We start from the raw sequence: 12,096 nt of genomic DNA, 5'->3' as shown, positions 1-12,096 counted from the left end.
ACCACCACCACCACCACCACCACCACCACCACCACCACCAACAACAACAACAACAACAACAACAACAACACCACTGATGTTGCTGTGTTTCGTTACAGAGCATCTGCAGTTCTCTGTATGTGAGCAACTGCTACAACCTGCTGGTCACCTACCCCGCTGCCGACCTGCGCGCCGACGACGCCTGCGTCACGCAATGCGCCTACGTCGTGCGCGCCTTCCTCACCGGCTTTACGACGGAGCTCGACGTAAACCAAGTGAACAACGATGTGAAGTTCATCATTCCGACGCGGCAGGGCGTTGTGAACGCTGTCGTGCCACCTCTCGCGCTGCAAGCGTTCGTCGCCGATGTGCGCAAGTAGATAAAGGGCGTGCTCAAGGGCGTGTTCAAGGGCGTGCCCAAGGGCGTGCCCAAGGGCGTGCTCAAGGGCGTGTTCAAGGGCGTGCTCAAGGGCGTGCTCAAGGGCGTGGCGGTAGTGAAAACTGCGGTGTGTGACCTTCAGCACTGTAAGGTTACCGCTGCGATCGTCGCCACTGCAAGCGCACGAAAGCCCCAGAAAGCTCCTCGTTCGACATTCGAAATTTCAAAATTTTCTAATTTCAAATGACAGTTTTGGTATTTCGTAGCAGGGTGTATTTCGTATTTTTACCAGAAAGAGATAATGCGTGTAATATGCTTATGCTTTGCCTGTGTGTGAGGGGTATCTAGCATTGTACACGTTTTTTTCTACGTTTACATATTTTACACGTTTTTTTATTGATACTAATATTGTAAATAGTAAGTCCTTTTATAGACAATCATATTTCTAGATTCGCTACGTGTTTGTTAGATAACGTTTACTGTGCTGGTATATCGATGTTTCATGTTTATAAGCATTGACGTCATATGCGCACATGCGCAGTTCGGTTGGCAGCAAGCAGATGCGTGATATTGTTCGATACAAGCAAACGCACGCACGCACGCACTCACGTGTACGTACACACGCACGCACGCACGTACGCACGCACGTGTACGTGCACACGCACGCACACACTCATGCACGCACGTGTACGTGCACAGACACGCACGCACGCATGCACGCACGTGTACGTGCACACGCACGCACGCACGCAGGTATACGTGCACATGCATGCACGCACGCACACACGTGTACCTGCACACGCACGCACGCACGCACGAACGTGTACCTGCACACGTGCGCACACACGCACGCACGCACGCACGTATAAGTGCACACGCACACACGCACGCACGCACGCACACACGCACGCATGCACGCACGTTTACGTGCGCACACGTGTACGTGCACACGCACGCACACACGCACGCATGCACGCACGTGTACGTGCACAGGCACTTATGTTTTTGTCGTCAAATATCATCTTGTGTTGTCACTAATGCAGATATCATCTGGGGTTGTCACACGGTCAGATATCATTTAGTATTGTCACTAATGCATATATTATATCATCTGGTGCTGTCACCAAAAAATGTCATCATCTGACGCTGTCACCAAGACACGTCATCTGGTGTTGTCACTAATGCAGATATCGTATGGTGCTCGCACTAATGCAGATGACATCGGATGTTGTCACCAAGACATGTCTTCTGGCGCTGTCACTAGTAATATAATGCATGTGTCATCTGGTGTGTTTTATTATTATCAAGATATGTCATTTGGTGTTGTCACCAATACAGATATACAGTTGACTAACGAGGTTGTCATTGCACCATGTATTCGCGCATGGATTATGAGTGGAGAAGTGTAATAAGAGCGCAAGCGTGGCGGAATGAACGAGTAAACGAGGGTAAGTCAATCGTAATACGAGGGTAATACGAGGGTAACTCAATGAATCTATATTAATTATTTTGTCACGGCACATCGTATTCATAATATATCCATAATTAGTGTGGAGAGGCGGGTCCGCGAATCCTAGCGCCATCTTTATATATACTCATAGATATACTGATATGCATATCCTCCATGTTTTAAATAATCATTTCGTATTATATATTTACAAACTTCATCTGTAAAAATGAGCTCATTGTATTGATTTAACAATGAATCGTGAATGGGTATTATGTATTTGTTTTTAGTTTACGATTCTTTATTTTACGCAAGTGTTTCCGTATTAATCAGGGCCGTAGCTTGAGATCCTAGTAGCGAGGAAACATTTCGTGACGTCGCTAAGTAATCGCGTATCAATACTCTTTTTACGATTTCAAAGAATAAACAGCATGCGGGGTAACATTTCATTTTTATAAAGCGATCCGACTGTTCTATTTATTCATTCTTACTTCGTAATGACTTTACCAGATTGGTACCATTATTGGTCCGTCGCGACCTTTCTTCATCCGTTGCTTGCAACGCCTCTCCCCCTCTTCCGTCCTCTCTCTTTCGTTCTCCCTTCACTCCTCTACTCTTCTTCCTCCGTCCTCCTTACTCACTCCGCTTTTCGCCCCCTCATCTCTCCTCATTCCTTCCACCTCCCTCCTCCTTTATCCTTCCTCCTCCCTCCTCCTTCATCCTTCCACCTCTCTCCTCCTTCATCCTTCCACCTCCCTCTTCCTTCATCCTTCTACCTCCCTCCTCCTTCATCCTTCCACCTCCCTCCTCCTTCATCCTTCTACCTCCCTCCTCCTTCATCCTTCCACCTCCTTCATCCTTTATCCTTCCACCTCCCTCCACCTTCATCCTTCCACCTCTCTCCTCCTTCATCCTTCTACCCCCCTCCTCCTTCATCCTTCCACCTCCCTCCTCCTTCATCCTTCTATCTCCCTCCTCCTTCATCCTTCCACCTTCCTCCTCCTTCATCCTTTCACCTTCCTCCTCCTTCACCCTTCTACCTCCCTCCGCCTTCATCCTTTCTCCTCCCTCCTCCTTCATCCTTCCACCTCTCTCCACCTTCATCTTTCCTCCTCCCTCCTCCTTCATCCTTCCACCTCCCTCCTCCTTCATCCTTCCACCTCCCTCCTCCTTCATCCTTCCACCTCCCTCCACCTTCATCTTTCCTCCTCCCTCCTCCTTCATCTTTCCACCTCCCTCCTCCTTTATCCTTCCACCTTCCTCCTCCTTCATCCTTCCACCTCCCTCTTCCTTTATCCTTCTACCTTCCTCCTCCTTCATTCTTTCACCTCCCTCCTCCTCCATCCTTTCACCTTCCTCCGCCTTCATCCTTCCTCTTCCCTCCTCTTTCAGCCTTCCACCTCCCTCCACCTTCATCTTTTCTCCTCCCTCTTCCTTCATCCTTCCACCTCCCTCCACCTTTATCTTTCCTCCTCCCTCCTCCTTTATCCTTCCACCTCCCTTCACCTTTATCCTTCCACCTCCCTCCTTCTTCATCCTTCCACCTCCCTCATCCTTCATTCTTCCTCCTCCTTGCTTCATAGATTCCCTTCCGCCACTACAACTAGACTCCTCCCACCTGTCTCCTCCGTCATTCTTTTTCCGTCCGCTTTGCCCTGCAAAAGCTCACATCCCTAATTCTCTCCTAGCTGGCTAACCAAACAAACCCACGCAACCACACATCCTGGCTCGCTCACAAACCTCCCAAAACACCTTCCGGCAAAACAAGTGCACAGCTATCGATGTCATGTCCGCGTGCACGCTCGTGCATGGCGACGGAAGTAGTAAACAAATACAAGCTGTTCCGACACGAGCAGTAAAGAAATACAAACATCTGACGAAAGCAGTTGGCCTACACAAACACACTCTTTCGGCGCGCGACCTGAGATCGACAAGCGCGCCCCCTCGCGGCCGCCGACTCGCACGCGGTATTTTAATTAAGGTGGCGTTTAGACTCGTTAAATTTAGAGCTTACATGGCAGGAGGAAATGTCGCGCTGCGGCCTGACACGGTTCACCACGAGTGTTACATGTTCATTAATTAAAATGCCGCTCACCCACTCCCCGTCGCTTCTCGCACGAAAACCTTCCCCCTCCCCTCCTTCCTTTCTCACTCAAAAACTTGTCCCACTTCTCGTCTCTTTCACAAATCCATCCCATTCTTCTCCATCTCCCAAAATTCTTCTGCTTTTCCAAATATCCCAGAAACCATTCTCTAATCCCATTTTCCTTTTCCCGCCTCCGCGCTCTCTCAGAAGCAGTAACTCGGCTACGCACTGCATGCCCATCGCTTCCGCTGCTTGGTATTGTCAATAGTCCATAATCTCCATTATGGACTCTTGATATTATTTATACCCTATTAACTTGCCGACTGTTTGATTGAAGTGGTTAGCATTCACTTACGCCGACTAGCGAATGCGTGTATGGCCCACGCTACATGGGGAGTGGCCCGTTATCCGGAGATGATTCCGTCTGGGGTCGCCACCGCTGTTTTTACGGCTGCACAGCGCAGCGTAGGCGCGGCGACTGATAAACGGAGTGGCGCTTGATCACTCACTCATCGTGTGTCTGTCCGTGTGTGTATGTGCCCGCTACCGTCTCTCTACACCAGAGTCTCTAACGACACGAGCGACATAACCATATCTACACACACATACACACACGCGTACACACACGCGCGAGCGCACGCACACACCTATATCTAGATATATACACGGAAGATATATATATATCTATAGAGAGGAGAGAGAGAGAGAGAGAGAGAGAAAGAAAGAGTGAGAGAGAGAAAGAAAACGCTTACTCAAGAAATCGAAGAAGAAAAGAAGAGAGAGAGAGAGAGACACAACGAAGAGAGACAAAGGCGAGATAGAAGTCGAAAGTGATCGAAGGAGTGTGTGAAACGCGAGGCTCACACAAGAAAGAGCAGCGAGAAATAGAGAGAGAGCAGAAAGAGAGGGACATCCACCACTGATAAGCCGTGTGTGCCCGTCACAGTAATCTCTACATAAACAGGTAAGCCGCATCTAAACTAATTACTCTGACTCTAACTCTAAGTAATTACACTGACTCTACGAAACTTAGTACTTCATATAACTCTACGCCATAGCAGACTATATAGTAGTAACTAACAGCACGCAAAGTTAAATGCAGTAACATTAGTAAAGTTATAACTAATTGAGCTAAAGTTATTACTAACTAAAGGCAACTACAATTACTCTATATAAGTATATGTAGTCTATACATAACTAGTTACTACGGCTGACAATGATGACTATGATGGCGGCGAGGAAGTCGAAAGGTCTTTGACGGTGGTACACACACAAACACACACTACCAGATACTCTGGCAAATTTCAAATGACTAATTACTCTGACTAACACTAAATTACTATAATTACTCTGTCTAACTAATATCTTTGTCTAACTGTGCGTAATTATTAGCTGGGAACTCGTAATAAGGTCTCTCGCGACTTCTATTTAAGCATGAGATGGTTTCCGTGATATATATATATATATATATATATATATATATAATATATATAATATAGGGCCTATATATATATATATACAGTATATATATATCCAGTGGATACATATATACCTGTTGTTTAATAGTAATTTTGCAAAACTTCAAACAGACGCCAACTCAAGTATTTTCATCTCTCATAAATAAAGTGTAAGAAATTACGTTATTGCGTTTATATTTACGACAAATTTTTATTATACAACTAATTTTACGCCCTTATAGCAGGACACTGGCACGTGTTTGTAAGCATGGATATTTGGCGATTTTCTTGGGGTGTGTAAATATAATATATATATATATAATATATATATATATATATATATGTATATATATATAGCCTTACTGCCCTAGTACATCCACAGGAATTGGCATTAGTTCGGCACTGTGAGGCGTTAACGCGCGCTTGTATATCTCACACGCGCTGCGTTACATACACACAGTGAATGTATACATATATACGCATAGAAAAAACTGTACTTTGCGCTCTGGCTGTTGTAGCCTACATGTTTGCTTTTCTCCACTTCCACCACTAAGTGCAACTACGAGTAGAGGAGCGTTGGTAGTATTAGTTAGTTAGTTGCGCACACTTCAATAATGGTCCTGGTCAATGTTACATAACAGTAGTAAAGTGTGAAGCGACAGCGACGGGCGTATGTTGCTCTGGTTTAGACAGGTACACACACGCGCGCACCACACCGCACAACACACACACACACGCTCTCTCTCTCTCTCTCACACACACACACACACACACACACACACACACACACAACACGACACACCACACACACACACACCACACACACACACACACACACACACACACAACACACACACACAAGTCACACACTCATATACTCACACACACACGATGTGCACATAGACAGACAGACGCAAGAGAAAGGGGGAGAGAGCGCGCGAAAGAAAGAAAGAAGACACACACACACTTTTTTATCTCTGTCTCTCTCCCGCTCTATCTGTCTATCCATCTATCTATGACAATCAATTTCTTTATATCCTTCTCTTTCATTTGCTGTTCGTTTGCATCCGCGATTTCTCCACACACGCACGCGCACGCCCACACGCACACGCATACGTACATGAATACACGCTCGCTCGCTGGCTCGCTCGCTCGATCTCATCTTTTCTCTTTTCTTCTCGCTCTATATCGTTCTATCCCCCTCTATCACTCCTTCGTTCGCTTGTACCTGCGATCTTTCCACACACTTGCACAAACGCACGCGCACATGCACACGCATACGCACACGCAAACGCACCCACACGCTCGCGCTCACACGGCATGTATACTCTAGCTAACGACAACCAACGACAACGACGACGATGATGACGACGACGACAACAACAACAACAGCGGTAACAGCAGCAGTAGCAATAACAAAAACAACGACAACAGCAGCAGCATCAACAACCCATTTATTATAGGCTTAACTATCCAAAAATTACTGCATTGTTATATATATATATATATATATAGAGAGAGATAGAAAGAGAGAGAGAGAGAGAGAGACGAGAGAGATACGTTAGAGAGAGAGAGAGAGAGGAGAGAGAGAGAGAGAGAGAGAGAGAGAGAGAGAGAGATAGAGAGAGAGAGAGGAGAGAGTGGAGAAAGAGATTAGATTAGTACATAACTAACTAGCGTAGTCCGTGACTATATATTATAACAGATCGTCTATTATACATTAACTATACTAGAGTTGCTGCAATAAAGTGTAGAGAAAGAAAGAATAGCTTAGTACATGACTATATATAACAGACCATCTATTAGGCGTTAACTATGCAAGAATTACTGCAATGGAGTGTTGAGAGTGCTTACCCTATGACTATATTTTACAGCCTAGCCTCTCGCGTGCGCGTGGGAGAAGCACCACTGATTTAATGTAAGCACAACACTAAGCCCTGATCTACTCGACGTCAATGATAACGCGTGCATACAGAAATATGATGATGACAGGGTTTAGCAGAGCAGATAGATGGGCAAGGCAAATTTGCGGGAATGATACATTACTCTAAAGTGTAACCGAGTTTCATAGATAACCGGGGAACGGGGAGCGTTTGGAGGGAGAGCGTGGAAGGGAGAGAGAGAGAGAAGGGGCGAGAGAGAGAGAGAGAGAGAGAGAAGGGAGAGCGAGTGGCGCAGATAACGCAGGAGGCTGTGACGGGTGATAAAACGACTCTCTCGGATGACGTGTTGACTGTCGTACACGGACACCCATCGCGTTGTATTTTCATGCCTCCCGCCTGGGCGATGCGTGTATGGCGGCGATGCACCGCGTGGAAGGATATTACTCCCTTCACCTGTCCCCTTTTTGTGAGGAGATAAGCGCTGTATGCGTTATTGCCTTATTTACGCATGTGTCGTATTGTAGTGTGTGTGTGTGTGTGTGTGTGTGGTGTGTGTGTGTGTGTGGTGTGTGTGTTTGCGTGCGTGAGTGGGGGGCGTACATGCGTACATGCATACGGTTAACCAGTGCGTGACGTGCATCGTGCACATGCGCGGGACATCGGCACTGCTCGTAATCATTTGTGGGCGTCGTGAGATTTCGCGCGAACAAGAAGCATGGCGAAAGAGTTTACAGCAGATGAAACGTTAATGTCACCATCCTTCCTACACGTGAATGCACTCGTTATTCTCCCACGCACGCACGCGCATACGCACGCACGCACGCACGCACGCACGCACGCACGCACGTACGTACGAATGTACGCCACCAGCAAGTGATCGCGCGCTCACAAACATACCCAGTGACACATGAGCGATCTACGGCATAGGCTAGCTATACGACGCTCTCAACATATAGCTTTGTCAACGAGTGCTTCACCACAGAGAAAGCGAGAGAGATTAGGCAGAGAGAAAGAGAGCAGAGAGGGAGGCGCAGATAGTGGAAGAGAGAGAGAGAGAGAGAGAGAGAGAGAGAGACGAGAGAGTAGAGAACGAGGAGAGAGAGAGAGAACGAGATAGAGCGAGAGATACACGGATGGAGGATGACAGAGAGAGCAAGGCAGCGAAAGACAACCAGAGAGAAAGAGAGATAGAGAGAGAGAGAGAGAGAGAGAGAGAGAGAGAGAGAGAGAGAGAGCAATATATACAGGAGAAGGACAGCCATAGAGAGAGGAGGCAGAACTTCTATCTGTATTTTTTTGCTTTGCGTTTTTCGTGCTGAGTGAGGGGGGTTCGCTGATTATCTTGCCCTGTGTACTGTGCACACCTACGCGAGACTGATTGAAAAAATAAGGAGCAAACGCCACGAAACGTAAATAAATTTTTCTCTGAAAAGCGTCAAACTTAACGGATGAAAAATTATTATAACCTATGCGCGTTGAATATACGGGTGGTAGGTCGTCATCGCAAGCTGTAGGCTAGTCACGTTAAAGAGTTTTCTATGAATTTCAATTTGTTTACCGTCTCCCGTATTTTCGCTCTCGTCTAATGAGATTGTTTAACCATTATTAACAAAAAGATTCGCCCGCTAACGCGCTCTCGCATTGGGTGATCGCCCTATCATTCTCTCTTCCTATTCTCTCTCACATATCTCACTGCCCTCTGATGCTCTTTCTCCGCGCCGCTCTCTCTGCGCTCTTCTCTCCTCTCGTCTCTTCACACAGCACACAACCACACACACACAACACACACACCACACACACTCACACACACACCAAACACTCTCTTTCTCTCTCTCTCTCTTTCTCTATCTATCTATCTATCTATCTATCTCACTCTCTCTCGCTCGATCTCTCCCTGTCGCGCGCGCTCTCACTCGCTCGCTCTCTACTCCACCTCTCTCGCTCGCTGTCTCACTCGCTCGCTCTCTACTCCACCTCTATCGCTCTCCTTAACTCTCCCTTTCTCTCTCTCTTTCTCTCTCTTCCCTGCAGGAAATGATGGAGGGGAATCCTGGTCATGTCTGATCAAGAATAAATCCCCTGTGTTATTTATAATTTACCTATCTTACCATCTTAGCCTGATATGATCACCACGCCCACTTCCGATATAACTGCTATACACAAGACAAGCTCCCCTGTTTATGCGCCTTCTCATTGCGTTCACGCGGAATTGTTGTTTTTTCGGCACCCACTTCGTTGCCCAAACATTCAGTCTCAAGTATATAACCCTGTCACAAGAACTTTTATGCTAGAGCTGCACGTCAATCTTGCCAAGCGCATAAGCCAATAATTATTACAATGACATGATATCATAATTTATCAACGATTTGTTATCCGCCGCCTCCGCCCGTCCCACCACGATGTCACCATCACACCATGTCTACTTGTCGAATAATCGAGATAAAGGTATATATATAAATAAATAAATAAATAATAAATAAATAAATAATATATATTATATATATATATATATATATATATATAATATATAGGTTAAAACGTTATCCATTGGCGATAATACTTGCTTGCCTATATTCCCGTTTGTCTCGCAAATGGGTGGTCAACAAGAAAATTGCGAAAACACTGCAAGCCAAGTATATATATATATATATATATATTAATATATATATATATATATATTATATATATATATAAATATATAATATACCTTTATATATGATGTTTTTCGCAGGGATTCTATACGTACGCGGTCTGGGAGGGGAGCACGCATGATTATTTGTAACGAGGTAATCTGTGGTTCCGGCGTGTAACGCGGGATAATCATTTGTAGCAGTGTTTGGCGGCGGCCGTTAGGCAGGCGAACAAAGTTGTAAAGCGTAGAGCAAACTGCCGGCCCCTTCGCTCGTAAATCGAAACACGTTATACAACGCTACAAGACGTGCGGCCAAGCCCAGCTACACTAGACGTGGGCAGGCTTACACGCGATCATACTAATTCTGCAGCGGCCCTCTCCTCTGTCTCTTTCTCTCGCGCGCCGCCGCTCTTCTCTCTCCCCCTCTTCCCGCCTCGTACGGTGTGATGTAGTGGTGTGGGGTACGGGTGTGTTTGTGTGCCATGGTGTGTGTTGTGTGTGTGGTGGTGTGTGTGTGGTGTGTCGTGTGTGTGGGCGTGGTCCCGCGGCGTGGTGTGGTACGTGCGTGTGTGTGTGTGCGTGTGTTTTGTGTGTGGTGGGTGTAGTGTGTGTGTGTGTGTGTGTGGATGTGTTGTGTGTGTGTGTTTTTTTTCTCTGTGTTGGTGTGCTGTGCGTGTATGTGTTAAGTGAGTGAGTGCAGTGTATGTGTGTGCGGTGTGCGTGTGCGCGTGTGTGTGTGTGGGTGTGAGCTGTGCTGTGCGTGTGGTGTGTGTGTGGTGGTCGTGTGTGTGGTGTGTGTGTGTGTGTGTGTGTTGTGTGTGTGTGTGTGTCGCGCTGCGTGTGTTACTAGCCAGCACATAAAGCCGACAGTGTTGTTAAACGAGACTGACGCCTCACTGCCAGGCGCTAGAACACGTGTTTTGCCACAGTTCTAGCGCATACGCCTATTAGCTGAGTTGAATACACACAGACACACTACATACATACACACATACAGAGATGTAATATTGCCAAACCGTGCCTGTTCAGTCTGGCGATTTTCGCTGCAGCATAGAAGAACACACAGCACAACATTGTTTTACATAGAATTCCCAGGCTAAATTCGACCTAGCAATGTATGTCTGTATTTACGCCGCTGCTTAACTTGCTATGGTTATTATTATTATTTTTTTTATTGGTATTTAATTTATTTTTAAGCCTCTAGTTAGCGCCCTAGTAATAACGCCTCGACAAGCAAACGAAATCTGTTATGAATACGCACACAATTACACACGCTAACAGTCAGATACAGTCCACACACGCCATCACACGCACGTATGCATTTGCCCACAGTCAAAGTTACCCACACACTCCACACCCACAGACGCACGCCACACGCACAGACATTACATGCCCCCAGCCACCTATACGTACGCTCTACGCATGCACACGGTGGCAACACTGCACGTGTTGATAAGGCGCACGGGGGCAATCACGGCGACGATAACGAGGTGCGAAAGTTATCATAAGAACAAAAAAATGTGCAGTGGTAATAGAATGGCCCATATAAGTAGATAGGAAAACCTACTAAACGAAAAACAAACCTGAAACACAGAAGTACAGCGGTAAAAAAATAAATTTCTATAGAATGACCTAGAGCTGTGAGCGTTGTGACTTGTCGCCAGGGGAAAAAGAACCATTACACATATATACTAGCCTTAGTCTACTTATGATTTATTAAGCGTGAAATGAAACGTTACCTGAAACATTTAATAACCATTGTCACTAAGCTATTTTCGCGTACATAATCGAATCCAACTACGACAACGAAGAAAACTAGACCAGGATATGCCGCATGCTGAGTATATCATGTCGAGCGCAGTTAATCAAATTGCTGACTAAGGCTAGTGATATCTCTCGAAGACATTATTTTAGCAGTTAATTGTCGATGAATCTCGTAGTGCAGTCGCAGGTTTTCAATCTGGGTGTTTTACAATTATTATAAATTCTACCACGTTTGACGTACGATCCTTGTCTATGCGTCCAACCCTTAAAAATTCTTAACTTCGTCCAAGCGTCCAACCCTTAAAAAGTTAAGCGTCCAACCCTTAAAAATTCTTTTGCTATCACAATTTTATTTTATTTTACAGCACGTGACATTCGCTGCACAAATTACAATGCAGTAGGGGCTAGCAATAAATAAGAACATAATTTACTACTACCACCACCACCGCCGACACCACCACCACTACAA

The sequence above is a fragment of the Priapulus caudatus genome, unplaced genomic scaffold, assembly GCF_000485595.1.
Source record: "Priapulus caudatus unplaced genomic scaffold, Priapulus_caudatus-5.0.1 Scaffold1390, whole genome shotgun sequence".
In the NCBI taxonomy this organism is placed as follows: domain Eukaryota; kingdom Metazoa; phylum Priapulida; class Priapulimorpha; order Priapulimorphida; family Priapulidae; genus Priapulus; species Priapulus caudatus.
The sequence above is the reverse complement of the archived record's forward strand: the minus strand, read 5'-3'. Positions refer to the sequence as shown.